Below are 7954 nucleotides of genomic sequence, written 5' to 3' on the forward strand. Positions count from 1 at the left end.
GGCTGGAGTGCAGTGGCATGATTTTGGCTCACTGCAACCTCTGCTTCCCGGGCTCCAGCAATTCTCCTGTCCCAGCCTCCTGAGCAGCTGGGAACACAGGTGCACGCCACCACACCCAGCCAATTTTTTGTGTATTTTTAGTAGAGATAGTGGAGATAGGGTTTCACCATATTGTTCTGGCTGATCTCGAACTCCTGACCTCGTCATCCATCCACCTCAGTCTCCCAAAGTGATAGGACCACAGGTGTCCTATCACTGAGCCACTGTGCTGGGCCCAACATTGCATTTTCTAGACAACCTACCGTCTTTCCAGCTTGCTTGTTACTACCACTACAATGCCTTGGCCTCATAGGTATCTGCAAATCATTTCTTTCTCTAAAATAATTATACAAATTTACATTCCCACAAGCAGCGCATGAATTCCCATTGCTCCATGTCATAGGCAACACTTGATATTTCAGACTTAAAATTTTGTTATTTGTGGGTATGAAAATTATATTTCTATGATTACTAATGAGGTTGACCATTTTTAATATGCTTATTGACCATATATGTTTCCTCTTCTGTGGGATACTCCTTCCTACTGCCCATTTTTCTATTGGGTTGTTTGTGTTTTTGTTATTGGTTTGTGAAATTTGTTATACATTACAGATACTAAATTGATGTCAGTTACATGTGTTTGCAAATATCTTCTTATATCTTTGTTTTTCATTCTATGGCGTATTTTAAGGAACAGAAGGTCTTATTTTTTCAAAATAAAATACTTTATCTCACTCTTGTGTAAAACAAATGTAGAATTTTGCAGTCTAAGCCTGACACACAGCTTCATAATCATCAGAGACCCAAGATTTTACTCTTCTGCCACTTTGCCATACTTAGCTTGTCACATCATAGTTCAGAATGACTATTTATGTAAACTTGGCTTAGGCAATGGCTTCCTAGATACAACACCAACACAACAAGCAACAGAAGGAAAAAAATTTGATAAATTCATCTTTATTAAAATTAAAATATTTGTGCTTCAAAGGTGTATTAATCCATTCTCATGCTGCTAATAAAGACACACCCAAGACTGGGTAACTTATAAAGGAAAGAGGTTTAATTTCCTCACAGTTCAGCGTGGTTGGGGAGGCCTCAGGAAACTCACAATCATGCCAGAAGGGGAAGCAAACATGTCCTTCTTCACATGGTGGCAGCAAGGAGAAGTGCCAAGCAAAAGGGAAAAAAAAACATTATAGAACCATCAGATCTCATGAGAACTCACTATCATGAGAACAGCAACGTGGGGGTAACTGCCCCCATGATTCAGTTACCTCCCACCAGGTCCCTCCCATGATATGTGGGGATTATGGGAACTACAATTCAAGATGAGATTTGGGTGGCGACACAGCCAAATCATATGACACCATCAAGAAAGTGAAAAGACAACCCAAATAATGGAGGAAAGTATTTGCAAATCATATATCTTATCAGGATCTTGTATCTAGAACATATAAAGAACTCTTTTAACTAAATAATAAAAAAGAAAAATACATATAATGGGTAAAAATTGAGTAGAGATTTCTCCAAAGAAGATGTACAAATGGACAATAAGCACACAAAAAGATACTCAACATCATTAGCAATCAGAGAAATGTAAATCAAAACCACAATGGGATTCCATTGCATACCCATTAGGATGTGAATAATAAAAAAGACACAATAACTAGTGTTGGTAAGAATGTGGAGAAACTGAAATCTTCATACAATGCTAGCCGGAATGTAAAGTGATGGGGCTGCTGTGGAAAACAGTTGCAGTTCCTCAAAATGTTAAACATAATTACCATATGTTCCAGTAATTCCACTCCAAGAGAAATGAAAACATATATCCACACAAAATCTTATATACAAGTACTCACAGCAGCATTATTCATAATAGCGAAAATTGAAAACAACTCAAATGTCCATCACCTGATACATGGATAAATAAAATGTTATGATGGAATATTAGTCATAAAAAATTAATGATGTTCTGATACATGCTACATCTTGAATGAACCTTGAAAACATTATGTTACAGGAAGAAAGCCAGACACAAAAGACAATATATTGTATGATTCCATTTATATGAAATATTCAGAATAGGCAAACCCATAAAGGCATAAAGCAGAACAGCAGTTGCCTGGGACTGGGGAGGGTGTTGAGAGGAAATGATAACTTATCACTCATGGGTATGAGGGTTTTAAGGAGAAAGGAGAACAATAACAAGAATGTTCTAAAATTGATTTGGTGATGTTGAATAATTCTATTAATACATAAGAAGCCATTGAATTGTACACTTCAAATAATGTACAATAGTTTTTCAATAAATGGTTAAACAAACTGTGGTACCTGCATATCATGGCATACTACTCAGGACTAAAAAAGGAATAAACTATTGATATATGCAACAGCTCAGATGGATCTCAAGGGAATTATGTGGAATAAAAAAAGCCAGCCTCGAAAAGTTATACGCTGTATGATTTCATTTATATAATATTCTTGAAATGACAGATGCCCAGAGGTCTCAGGATGCCAGAGGTACAATGTGTATGCAAAAATATTGCCTCTCAGCCTGGGCATGGTGGCTCACGCCTGCAATCCCAGCACTTTGGGAGGCCTAGGTGAGTGGATCATGAGGTCAGGAGTTCGAGACCAGCCTGGCCAACATAGTGAAACCCCATTTATACTAAAAATACAAAAAATTAGCCAGGCATGGTAGCGTGCACCTGTAATCCCAGCTACTCAAGAGGCTGAGGCAGGAGAATAGCTAGAACCCAGGAGGCGGTGGTTGCAGTGAGCCGAGATCACACCATTGCACTCCAGCCTGGGCAACAGAGCAAGACTCCTTCTCAAGAGTCAGATAGATAGATAGATAGATAGATAGATAGATAGATAGATAGATAGATAGATAGAGATATATAGCCTCTTACAAACAGTACAAAGGCGTAGAGGATTATATAGTCTGCTTTCCCAAGGAGAAGTGAATATTCTTCTGGAGGGGCGACTTGGGTTATGGAGGTATTTTCCTGACAATCTGGCCTCTGGTGGTACAACAGCAGTGATTTTCAGTGTTTCCTACTCCTTAGGTTTTGCCAGAACCAACTGGGCAACGAATATTGGGAAATCTGTCAAGGGAAAATAATTCAAAGGCATAGAAGACTGTTATGTGAAATCACCAAATTGGATGGCCAGCGTGGTCTCTTCCCTACTCCATACTGTGACAGGGTAGGTGATGATGCAGTCTGGTCACAAAGAACTGACATCATATCTAATGGAACCTTCATATATTGTGGGTTGAAGATTTTAAAGATGAATGTGGAAAAGCCTTTAACAAAGGTGCATAATCCAATGTTCTCAGGGGCATTTCTGAATGCTCATTCTGTATGACAAACTGAAGAAACCATCTAAGTGCAATCTAACCAGAAATAAGAACCAAGAGAATCATGAGAATATGTACCATACATATTATTTTCAACCATTGAGAAATTTCCACTGTCTTTTTACCGAGGCCAAATTATGTCTGTAGACATGTCTGTAGAAAGGTATACAGAAGGAGACTTGCTGTGATCACAGTAGATCATTGGAACTGATTATTCTATATATTGATCATGGTCGGGGGCAGCAACCATCATTATAGGTCTACAGAGGACAGATCTCAAGCTAAGCAGACCTAGAAACCATTTAGTTTAAATGTTTCTTATAGTACCTCAAGTTTTGTTTCAGTATTTTTAAAAAGCAGTCCTGGGTCGAGCGCAGTGGCTCACACCTGTAATCCCAGCACCCCGAGAGGCCGAGGCAGGCAGATCACCTGAGGTCAGGAGTTTGAGTCCAGCCTGGTCAATATGGTGAAACCCTGTCTCTACTAAAAATACAAAAATTAGCCAAGTGTGGTGGCGCTCGCCTGTAGTCCTAGCTACTTAGGAGGCTGAGGCAGGAGAATCGCTTGAACCTGGGAGGTGGAGGTTGCAGTGAGCCGAGATCGTGCCACTGCACTCCAGCCTGGGTGACAGATATAAAAAAAAAAAATAGCAGTCTCATTTGTATTAATCCACCTCATACTATTTTTGCACAGTTGAATATTTGCAGTGTTGCTCTATGTTGGACAGTCTGCCATAAAATAATAAATACACAAAATTCCCTTTTTTAAAAAAATCAAATATCACTGGAGCATTGATTTAAATTATAATACACCTATCAAATCAAATACCTAAGCAGCTTCTAGAAAGAATGATATAAATCATGTGCTGACATGGAAAGATATCCAAAATATACACTAAGTTTAAAAAGCAGATTGCAAAATAGCATATATGGTCTGATCTCCCTTTGTAAAAATAAATCTTTGTAAAAATAAATGATTGATTGTCCTTATTTTAAAAAACATGATGGTCGGCTGTGGTGGCTCATGCCTGTAATCCCAGCACTTTGGGAGGTCGAGGTTGGCGGATTATTTGAAGTCAGGGGTTTAAGACCAGCCTGGCCAACATGGTGAAACCCCGTCTCTACTTAAAATGCAAAAATTAACCAGGTGGTTGTAGTGCGTACCTGTAATTCCAGCTACTGGGGAGGTGGAGGCAGGAGAATCGCTTGAACCTGGGAGGCGGACGGTGCAGTAAGCCAAGACCAGTCCGGGCAACAGAGTGAGACCCTGTGTCAAAAAAATAAAAGGAGGACTAGACACGCAGCTCTTTTTACTGAATGTTCATTAAGTGTTTCCTCAACTTCAGATGCAGAAGGTTAAATTGATCATACTAGTCAGTTTATCATACATATAAAAGATCTCCTCCCATTTTTTCCTTCATTCATAAAGACTATTCCCCTCACAGATGCCATTCTAATAAGCATAATACATGTCATTAAAAATCCTTGTTCTCTCACACTGTATGTAATGCACTTTTCTGTGCAGAAAAGAGGCTCAGGCTGTCCGTTGCACAAGAGCCTTACAAAGTAGTGCTATTCACAGTCACACATATCTTAATATTTTTACAATTCAAAGAACTCTGAGTTTAAGAACTCAGGGATTTCAGACTGGTGATTTCAATATGCCTGTACACAATCAATTCAACATTCTGTTTTCTCAGTTCTTTGAGGAAAAGTGAGTTTGGTGAGTATCAGGGGCTCGGTTTTTGGCATGTCATCACAATTGAAAAGGCTGTCATCCAAGTACAGTTTCTCTTTAAAGCATTGAAAGAAGTTAGAGATTATTTGACAAAAACTGAACAGTACTATTTAAGAAAAATTTATTAATAATGCTAAGCAAATCGTAGTCTCCTAAAATTGACACCAACTTCTCCAGTATAGAAACACTAGAAAAAAGGCAAAAGACAATTCATTTCAACTGTATACCTGAGTCCATATATGATCTATATAACTCCATACAGCCAATCTATGAAAAATTTCAAATTCAACTTTTAAAAACACTGTATAAATTCCTTATAAATTCTGGATATTAGACCTTTGTCAGGTGCATAGTTTGCAAATACAGTCTCCCATTCTGTAGGTTGTCTGTTTACTCTGTTGATAGTTTCTTTTGCTGTGCAGAGGTTCATTAGTTTAATTAGATCTTGCTTATGAATTTTTATGGGTTTTCTTTTTTTTTTTGCAATTATTTTTAAAACTTTTACCATAAAATTTTTGCCAGGGCCTATGTCCAGAAAGGTATTCTGTTGGGTACTATGTTCATTACCTGGGATAATAATCTGTATACCAACCACCTATGACATGCAAGTTACCCATGTAACGAACCTACACGTGTACTCCCTGAATCTATTAATAAAATAAAAGTTGGGAAAAGAAAAAAATCATTCATATCACGTCGGGGTCAGCGGGCATTTTGGCCAGTTGTAGTGGCTCCCAGAACATTGGTAGGCCAAGGCGGGCAGATCACCTGAAGTCAGGAGTTCGAGACCAGCCTGACCAACAAGGAGAAACACTGTCTCTACTAAAAATACAAAATTAGCCAGGCATGGTGGCACATGCCTGTAATCCCAGCTATTTAGGAGGCTGAGGCAGGAGAATCGCTTGAACCTGGGAGGTGGAGGTTGCAGTGAGCCGAGATCGCGCCATTGCACTCCAGCCTGGGCCACAGAGTGAGACTCCATCTCAAAAGAAAAAGAAATCATTGTATAAAATATCATATTTAGCTCTTTTCTGGGTGAAACTATGGAGGGTGTCAAAGAGAAGTTTCTTGCTGTGCCAGAAACCCTTAAGAAAAAGAAAAGTAAAGGAATTTCGCAGAGCCTGAGAAAGAAGTTTCCCCAAAAGATGATTTGAAAGACAAAGGACGGGGCTGGGCATGGTGGCTCAATCCTGTAATCCCAGCACTTTGGGAGGCTGAGGCAGGCGGATCACGAGGTCAGGAGATCGAGACTATCCTGGCTAACATGGTGAAACACCATCTCTACTAAAAATACAAAATTAGCCGGGTATGGTGGCACATGCCTGTAGTCCCAGCTACTTGGGTGGCTGAGGCAGGAGAATCACTTAAACCCAGGAGGCGGAGGTTGCAGTGAGCCGAGATCGCACCACTGCACTCCAGCCTGGGCAACAAGAGTGAAACTCCATCTCAAAAAAAAAAAAAAAAAAAAAAAAAAAAAAAAAGAAAGAAAGGCAGGGAGGAAGCTTCTGTATGAAAAAAATAAAGCACTATCACAAGGAATATAGACAAATATACAGAGCTGAAATTCAAATAGCTAGGATGGCAAGAAAAGCTGGAAACCTTCTATTTGTCTGCAAAACCGAATTGGCATTTGTCATCAGGATCAGAGGTAGCAATGCTCTGAGCCCAAAGGTCCGAAAGGTGTTGCACCTTCTTCACCTTCCTCAAATCTTCAGTGGAAACTTTGAGAAGCTCAACAAGGCTTCAATTAACATGCTAAAGATTGTAAAAACCATATATTGCATGGGGGTACCCAAAGCTAAGTCAGTCAATGAACTAATCTACAAGCATTTTAAGGCAACATCAATGAGAAGTGAGTTGCCTTGACAGATAACACTTTGATTGCTCGATCTCTTGGTAAATACAGTACCATCTGCATGGAGGATCCGATTAATGAAATCTATACTGTTGGAAAACACTTCAAAGAAGCAAATAACTTCCTGTGGCCCTTCAAATTATCCACTCCACGAGGTGGAAAAAAGACAAACACCACCTATTTTGTAGAAGGTGGAGATGCTGGCAATAGGGAGGACCAGACCAACAGGGTTCTTAGAAGAATGAACTAATGTGTCTACTGTGATTATTTTTCTAATCTGATCATTTAATAAACAGTGCATGCTTTCAAATTGAAATAGATAAATAAAATATATTAAAAGGAAAAATTTATAATAAAGATTATCATGCCTATATTCATTTCCTATGGCTGCTATAACAAGTTACCACAAATTTAGTGGCTTAAAACAACAGAAATGTATTCGCTCACAATCTCCTGGAAGCCAGAAGTCTGAAATCAAGCTGTCAGTAGGGCCATGCTTCCTTCGGAGATTCCAGGAGATAATCCATTCTTTGCTTCTTCCAGCTTCTGGTGGCTGCTGGCATTTCTCGGCTTGTAACCACAATCTGTGCCTCTGTCTTCACAGTACCTCCTCTGTGTGCCTGTAGTCTCCCGCTGCCTCTTTCTTATAAAGACACTTGTGTTGGTGTTACATTCCCACTTGGACAATCCAGGATAGCCTCCTTAGCTCAAGATCCTCAACTTGGGCCAGGCACAGTGCCTCATACTTGTAATCCCAGCACTTTGGGAAGTAAAGGCAGGCAGACTGCTTGAGCCCAGGAGTTCAAATCCAGCCTGGGCAACATGGTGAAATCTGTCTCTACTAAAAAATACAAAAACTAGCCCGGCATGGTGGCTCACGCTTGTAATTCCAACTACTCAGGAGGCTGAGGCAGGAGAATTGCTTGAATCCGCCAGGTGGAGGTTGCAGTGAGCTGAGATCG

The sequence above is a fragment of the Cebus imitator genome, unplaced genomic scaffold (genome assembly GCF_001604975.1).
Source record: "Cebus imitator isolate Cc_AM_T3 unplaced genomic scaffold, Cebus_imitator-1.0 Scaffold517, whole genome shotgun sequence".
NCBI lineage: Eukaryota > Metazoa > Chordata > Mammalia > Primates > Cebidae > Cebus > Cebus imitator.